This window comes from Puma concolor, chromosome A2 (assembly GCF_028749965.1).
Source record: "Puma concolor isolate L17-30 chromosome A2, mPumCon1.1.hap2, whole genome shotgun sequence".
Taxonomy (NCBI): domain Eukaryota; kingdom Metazoa; phylum Chordata; class Mammalia; order Carnivora; family Felidae; genus Puma; species Puma concolor.
Genome location: NC_141668.1, coordinates 134,232,347 through 134,240,456, shown reverse-complemented (window position 1 = coordinate 134,240,456; position 8,110 = coordinate 134,232,347). Strand labels below are relative to the sequence as shown.

The 8,110-nt window shown below is 55.9% G+C and overlaps 1 pseudogene; it reads left to right on the top strand.

Annotated features, from left to right (window-relative positions):
- Positions 1-2,855: 2,855 nt before the first annotated feature.
- LOC147583535 (protein shisa-9 pseudogene) lies at positions 2,856-4,835 on the top strand (annotated as a pseudogene).
- The last annotated feature ends 3,275 nt before the right edge of the window (positions 4,836-8,110 follow it).

The following is an 8,110-nucleotide window of genomic DNA, read 5'->3' as shown; positions in this document are numbered from 1 at the left end:
CGATTCTAAAATGGACTTTCCTGTCTAGATTTTGTCTCTTTTCACGAAGGTGTTTTTTTCTGTTTGTTTGTTTTGTTCTGTCTCTCTTGTTTAAAATCGAATTTAAATGTGTCTGAACAACCCCAACTCTGGCGGGAAGGTCTGTGACCTATCCTCCTACCAGGCCCTTGTCCTAGGCTCCCAGCCCTGATGCTTGCTGGGAGGTGCCAGCTGCTCAGTGGGGTGCAGTGGGGGTGGGCAGGCAGGAAAGCAGAGGTTAGGAGTCTGGCATTCTGCACCCAGCCCTGGCTTTCCCACTTGCTGACCATGTAACCTTGGGACAAAGACCTTAACCTCTCTGAGCCTCAGCCTCTTGGACCTAGGCAGGCCTGCTGGAAGGGTCCTTTCCAATTCTGATTTAGTGCCTAGAAATATCCCGATCCCTCTGTGTGGTCCTGACAGCAGAAACTCCATTGTTTGTCCCTGTTGTATGCATTTCTTTCCTCCCTTCGTTTCACACCAAAGGTCTTGCATAAGAGTTTAGTAAGTTCTTCAAAACAGCCTGTAAATAGTTTTTGGGTGTTTCTCATGCTTCTTGCTGCTGTAGGTGCTGGGAGATGCTGCAGGAGTGAAGGCCCCTTTCTGCCCTGGAGTTTACCGTTCAATGTGCGGAGATAGGCAAAAACCAAATACATAATGTAATGTCAGATGGACAGGGAGTCTGGAGGCCTATTTTAGGCAGGCACTATCTGCAGCGGTTACAACACAGACCCTGGACTCACATTTCTTGGGTCAAAAGCCAACCGTGTAGCATCCCTTGCTGCGGTACTGTGGGCATCTGGTTTCATCGCTTTGGGCCTCAGTCCCTCCCTCTGTTGTGTGGGCCTCGTAGTATCACCTAGAGATAGAGTTACAGGAGATCAGTCACTCCAGTGGTTTAGCAACTATTCCCAGATTGTCTGCGAGATGCTACATATGCTTTGAGCATCTGTGAAGAGACGACTTTAGAAAAGACAAGCTTAGTGGGTATATTGTAGGCATCAGATGTCAGCCATCATTAGTTCTCACACCCCAATGCTTGTGTTTGTAGAGGCTCACACAGTGGTGGTGGGTGTGGGTCGACCCACATGCCACACTGCCGTCTTTTGGGAACCTCGTTCCGATGGCTCTGATGCATTTAGACTAAACAATCTCACACCTTGTCCAGGTGGGTTTGGGACATCATACAGCCCGGGATTCAGTGAGTCTCCGAGGGCTGGCATACTCCTGGATATGCCGGGTCAGTGTCGGCCTGGTTCATTTTTTGCTGGAACAGGGTCATTCTGTGCTAGTCTTTCAGAAGACAGGAGGTGACATTCTTCCAAGAGAAGGCACAGTCAGCCAAACTCCCTGTCATTTTGAGAAAACTTGCAAAGGAGTTCAGTAACCACCTCCCCACCATGCTTTTTCGGTTAAAGAGAACCCACTATGTCATTTTATTGGTGGCCCAACTTTTGGGTGCTTTGAAAATGCCCGGAGAAACCCCTGACTGAAGCCCAGTGGAGGGGAGGGTGGTGGAGACAACATTTCCCTGCCAACCCTCCAGGTGACTGCAAGGTGTATACTTAGTTAATGCAATGAAAAAAAAAAACAAAACAACAACAAACACACACAGGGGCGTGTGGAGATCTAAATTCAGTGTAGCAGCTTTGGTGCAAATCCTGTTTTGGGGGCTATTGGAGTCAAACTCAAGCAGAGGAAAGAAGTGGGATAAATGAGAGAGGGCCAACTGATTCCAGCTGGAATCACCTGAGTGGAGAGGGCAGATTTGGAAATGCTGAAGGGCAAGGACCAGAGGCTGGAAGCCCAGGAAGCAAGGCCGGACTGCACCACAACCGGTGAGGATGTCTGGGGGGCTCCGTGAGCAAGGGGCCAGCCGACTCCAGAGACACACGCGCGAGCTCCAGATGCGGGAGGGTGGCTGAGGCTAGGTGTCCAGGCCTTGCGCTGCACTGGATCTGGGCGTGCGGTGTGCCCTCCTGTAGAACGCAGGGAAGGCCCCCGCGAGGTCTTAGAAGGACGCAAGTGGCAGGTCCTGGGGCCTGGGAGAGTCCCAAGGAAAGACCTTCAGGAACTTGGGATGTGCCCCTGCCTGGGCCTGGTCTGCTGCCTCTTCCTACCCCCTGGGCTTCTTTGACTTCAGTTCCTCCCAGGGCCCTCTCCCGGGGGTCCTTACCCTGGGGCCAGTGGCTTGCCACCGCGCCTTCCCAGCTCAGTCTTGGTCCTAGGCAAGTCCCAGGGAGTAGAACCACCCCGGACGCGCGCCTGGCTAGAGGGCTCAGTCGGGGAAGGGAAGGGCGAGACGGCCCGGGCACCATGGAGGGGCGATCCTGATCAGACTGTGTCTCAGTTTGCCTTGGAGTGGAAGCCACTTAGTCTGTCCCTACCTAGCCCCTGTGAATCCCCCCTTCCCTGGAGGGCAGATTCGAACCGCAGCTCCTGCGCACTCACGCCTGAAAAAGCCAGGGGCTGAGCCGCCTCTTCGCCCGGAACAGGTCTGAGCCGCGCCTCCCACCCAGAGAGGGCGCGAGAGGTCCCGCAGCCATCCTCCACCTGCTGGAAACCCGAGCGGTGCCTTCAGCCCCAGAGGCTGTCGACGCTCCCCCCCTCCCCGCCCGCTAGCCTAGCTCAGCTCTGCACCCCCGCCCCTCAACTCGCTCCCGCCAGCCCTGCCGACTCACCTCTTCCCCGCCCCCGCCTCTCGGGAGCTCGCGACCTTTCCACCCCTCGTTCCCCCCTCCCCCCTCCGCCATTCCTCCTGCCCTCGCTTCATACCAAAAGCGTTGCTTGGCTCTCTCCTGGGGACTTAGCAAGCTGGAGAGCTGAAAGGGATCCTGAGAGCGGGCGCAGGGCGGCTAGTCCGGAGCCGCCGGCCTAGTCGAGGCAGGGACCGACCCACTCTCCGCGGCACTCCGGCCTCCGCCCTCTCCCTGTAGGGGGCCGGACGTGCACCCAGCGCTTGCACCCACTCGTCCTCCCCCAGCCCGGCCAGGCGCGCTCCTCCCCGCCTGGCCCCTCCCCTTAGGCGCGCTGCGCGCGGCGCCCGGGAGGCGAACGCGGGCTGAGCCCAGCGCCGGGGCCGCCCACCAGCGAGAGCCCCGCGCCTCTCCCTGCCTGTGCGGCTGGAGGCGGCTCGCAGCCCCCGGCAACAGCCTCGGCAGCTTCCGCTGCGCCTGGAGAGGCAGGCGGCCGGCCGAGCCCAGGCTGGGAGACATGATTCGTAGCGTCCTCCGGCTGCTCCTCGGCAGCTTCCTCACCGAGCTGTGCGCCCGCGTGTGCCCGGCGCAGGAGCGAGCGGGGCACGGGCAGCTGGCTCAGCTGGGCTGCGAGGTAGTGCTGGCGCGGGGAGGGGGGCGTGCAGCCGCTCTGGGGGCCGCCTCGGAAGAGGCCAGCGAGGGCGCGGGGGTCTGGGACGCGTCCCCTACCCGAGCGCCCACGCCGAACTTCTGCCGCGGCTACTTCGGTATCAGGGACCAGTGGGACCAGCCATTCAATTGTTCCTCGGGCGACTTCATCTTCTGCTGAGGGACTTGTGACTTGCGGTTCTGCTGCACATTTTAAGAAGCGGCGACTGAACCAGAGCACCTGCACCAACTCGGACATTCCGCTGTGGCTCAACACCCGCAAGCCCCACGGGCGCAAGGACGGCCCCCTGCACCACCCCCACGAAGGACAAGACCAACCGGATCCTTTACATCATGTGCGGGGTGCTGGCCGTCACGCTTGTAGGCATCCTCACCAAGCTGGGGCTGGAGAAAGCGCACCGGAGGCAAAGGAAGCCAAGTCCAGGTAGGCTGCCTCCCCTCCACCCAACTCCGTCGCCTCCCCTCCACGCGCCGCTCTCCCTCCTCTTCCCTCTCCACCTTTCCTTGGGCAATGGCGCTCCCCCCCCCCCCAACCCCCATGTCCGCTGGCGGAGATCGCCTGGGCAGCCAATTTCGGCTCCAGGCGCGGAGAAGGGGCGCTGGGCTCCGCACAGGTGTGGACTTGAGCGCGTGTGTGTATGTAGGGGGTGGTCTCTGCACCACCCCTCACCGTCTCGCTGCCCTTTCCCACCTAGGATTCAAGCGGATCTGAGACACACACAGGCCGGGAGCTCAGGGCCCCGGAGTCTTGGGTTTTGGCGAAGGGTCTACCTCTCGGATTCCAGATGCCAGCTTCTAGGTAAACAGGGCAGGCGGCCCGAAAAGGAAGGGCGGCACGTGTGAGGGAGGGAAGCAGTGTGTGCCGCCTGCAACTCGTAAGGGTCGCGAAAAAGAAGCGAGGGAGGTGGAGAGAGAGAGGGGAGGGCGAGAACAAAAGCCTTGCCTGGAGCGGCCTCTTCTCTCTCTCCCTGAGCTGTTAGGTTCCTGAAATTGGGACCTTGGTTGCCTCCCAGCCACCAGGACCCCTGCCCGCTTTCCGCTGTCGCCATTTCTCCCTGCTGGGGGCCAGGGCCTCCGCCCCGAGCTGCGCCCCTTGCAGGGGTTGGCGAGGACTCCAAGGGCGGGAGCCTCCCTCCTGCCCCACTGATTCCTCAACTTTCCGTCAACTTTCATTATGCAAGTCCTAGTGATGGCGAGTTGCAGCAGATGGGAGAAGGCATTTGGGGATTAATGGAGCGATTTTCTTTTTGCCTTTTAAAAAGTGTCTAAATTGATTCGCACAACCCAGTAACTTTGGAGGCAGAGAGGGCAGCCACCGGGAAGCGGCCCCCAGACGCGATGCAGGCCAGGGTTGGCAGGAGGTCTGGGCGGGCGGGGTTGGAGAGCGACTGGCGGTCTTGGAACAGCTGGATGGCTGGGCCCTAGCTAGCTGGATCTTGCCGAGTGTGGGCAGCTGGGTAGCCACGTGTCCCCCCCGCCCCCTAAACACAGACACACACCCTCCCCACACCTCTGGTGGGGCCCATGTGTGCTCGTGTGGATGCAGGAACTCGGTGCTCCTGCCCTAAAAACCTGAACAAAGCGACCCACCCAAAATAGGCGAAGGAACATGACCACCTCACTAGTAATTATTTTCTGTTTATACGCAGAGTATCCGATGATTTTTTCCCCCCAGAGGGTAGGGATTTGGGGCAAGAGGTGAGGAAATTCCTCTTGGTTTGGGTCAGCAGGGAGGTGTGGGTGGATGTTGGGGTCTTGAAGCACAAAAGTTAGCTTGGAGAGGATTCAGGAAACTCTGACCAAGTGAGAGAGTAAGGCGCTGGCCCCGCCCACCTCCTGCACCTCCAAGATGCCCTGTCGCCAGCCCCACAGGCAGGAGTTTCACTTCCCCACAGTCCCTGCCAGTCCCTGTAGGTTCCTGGGGTCTGTGTTAAGGCGAAGGAAGAATATGGAGGCAGGACGATGGGTGTCGCCTTGGTAGGGAGAGAGTCCCCCAGGGATAGGTAGGCTGCCTTGCCATTTCGTATTAATTCCTCTGCTGAAGTATCCACTGAGCCTTTCCCTTGCAAACCAGCGCTTCCAGGAGCCCTCCTGGGTGTTTGGGTGGGGGGTGAAGGAGGGTAGGAAAGGCAGGACAAGGGGAGGTGGGAAGGTGGGAGCTGAGCTAAGGGTGGGCGGCTCCCTTTGGCCTGCAGAGGGGGAAGGCGATGTGTGATCTTCAGGCTCTGTGTGATCTGGGTATTCCTGTTGAGACAGAGCTCCACCGCAGACCTCAGGGCTCAGGAGGGAATCTTATTCCTGTCTTGCCACCTTGCAGCTCTGTCTGGAGAAAGAATCCCCCCGGCTTAGTTGGTTGCAGCCACTTCTTCAGGGACCACCAGAGCGCTGGTTGGGTGTTGAATATCGGGGCATCCACACCTCTGAAAGAGCCTGGACACAAGTCTCTCTGGGTACACAGTTTGGAAATTCCAGAATGCCATGGAAGTACATTCTCTTGAAGAGAAAGGATGGTTGATTTTTATTGGCAGTTTCCCAGGTGTGGTTTACAACCCCAGCTGCTGTTTAGGACCACCTGGAGTGCTTTAAAAAACAAAACAAAACAACCCTTTTGCTAGGGGCCTGCCCTAGGCAATTTAGATCACAATCTCTAGGGTTGCTGAGTCTGTGTACTTCTGTAAAGCTCTCTAGGCTTTCCAGTGTGTGGCCAGTTACTATTACTGAAAAGGAAAGAACATTTGCCAGGCACTGCACTAGAGGGGTGTGTGTGTGTGTGTGTGTGTGTGTGTGTGTGTACTTGAGTGCATGTGTGTGTAAACACTCCTTTAGTGTGCATGACCACCTTAGGAGACAGGTGCTATTAGTTCCCACTTATAGATGACAAAATCATGGCTCAGGTTGGGTGGCTTCTCCAAGGTCACCCAGTTAGTTATAAAACTGCAGTCCCCAGCCCCCTGATTTCAAGTGTGTTTTCAGTTTGAGTGAATATTGGGTGGGGGTGGGCAGCTTCCTAGAATGCATATTCTTGTGTTCTGTCCAGAAAGGGAAACATTCCGGGTCAGCAAAGGTCTGGGATGAGCCCCAGAAATCCGCATGTGGCAGCCTCCCTGAATAGCTCCTCAAAAGTGGCCTTCATGTTTAAGGAAGAGTGTTCTTGAGTTTGGGACTATTTTACAGTCTTGGAATTGGATGCATTAATCCAATGCCACTCTCTTATTTGCATTTGGTTGTGTGTTTTCTGCACGTATTTCTGCTTTGTGTATTTGTGTATTTGTGGTGCTGGGGGCTGCCCCCAGGACCGTCGAAATGCATGGTGCCCTGTGTATGCAATTAACCATTTCAAGTCCCAGCCACAGGTCAGGGGGTACCTGGGTGGCATACACCCAGCTACCTGAGAGCTTCTGGGTGAAATTACCATCTCGGCCACAGCCTCTTAATTTATTTTGTCTTGGGCTGGCTGTGCGGGTCACTGAGATGAAGGGTTCATTCTCATTTCATCGGAAAGCAGCGCCACGTCACGAACTGCTCCTCGTGACCTGTGCACTTGAGGCATCCTAGAAGAGACCTCCGTGATGTTGGTTTTCAGACCCAGAATCCTGGGCATGTCGGCTGCTCCCTTCTGGGCCGACTGGGACCTGAAAACAGGAGAAAGTCTCTAATTCCAGGAGCTGGGGGGGTCTTGCCCAAGATATAGGAAGAACTTCAGAGACCCTCATTCACCAGCCACAGTAGCGTTACATCCTGTCATATGTATCGGAACAAGTGACTGCAAACAGTGGCCGGCTGTGGTTACCCAACCATGCAGACATGTTTTGTTTGGTCTGCAAGGTATTGCTATTTATGTATTCTTTCTCAAAAAAATTTTTTAATGTGTATTTCTTTTTGAGAGAGAGAGAGAGAGACAGAGCATGAGCAGGGCAGGGGCAGAGAGAGAGAGAGAGAGAGAGAGAGAGAGAGAGGGAGGGAGACACAGAATCTGAAACAGGCTCCAAGCTCTGAGCTGTCAGCACAGAGCCCAACACAGGGCTCGAACCCGGGAACGGAGAGATCATGACCTAGGCTGAAGTCAGAGGCCCAACCAACTGAGCCACCCAGGCACCACTATTTATGTATTCTTATTTTTAAGTTTCTCTCTCTCTTTTTTTTTTTCAACTTTTTTTTTTTATTTATTTATTTTTTTTTATTTTGGGACAGAGAGAGACAGAGCATGAACGGGGGAGGCGCAGAGAGAGAGGGAGACACAGAATCGGAAACAGGCTCCAGGCTCTGAGCCATCAGCCCAGAGCCTGACGCGGGGCTCGAACTCACGGACCGCGAGATCGTGACCTGGCTGAAGTTGGACGCTTAACCGACTGCGCCACCCAGGCGCCCCTCTCTCTTTTTTTTTACTGTGAAACATTTTACACATACAAAAGACAAAACTTGAAAGAAGGATAAAAATGTCTTTAGGGTTTTTCACTCCCGGTACGACTGCCATTGGGGCCGGCCCATTCTCGGTTGTGGGGGGCTGTTCTGTGCATCGTAGGGTGTCTGGCAGCCTGCTTCGACTCCCCCCACTAGGTGCCAGTAGCACCCCCCTTATGACCCAGCTGTGAGTTAAAAAAAAATGTCCTCAGTCATAGCCACATGTCATCTGGGGGTAGAATCACCCCCAGTTGAGAGTTACTAATCTAGGCCACGCAATTATGAGTATCTTGTCATATCTGCTTTAGCACCTACTCTGTATTTTC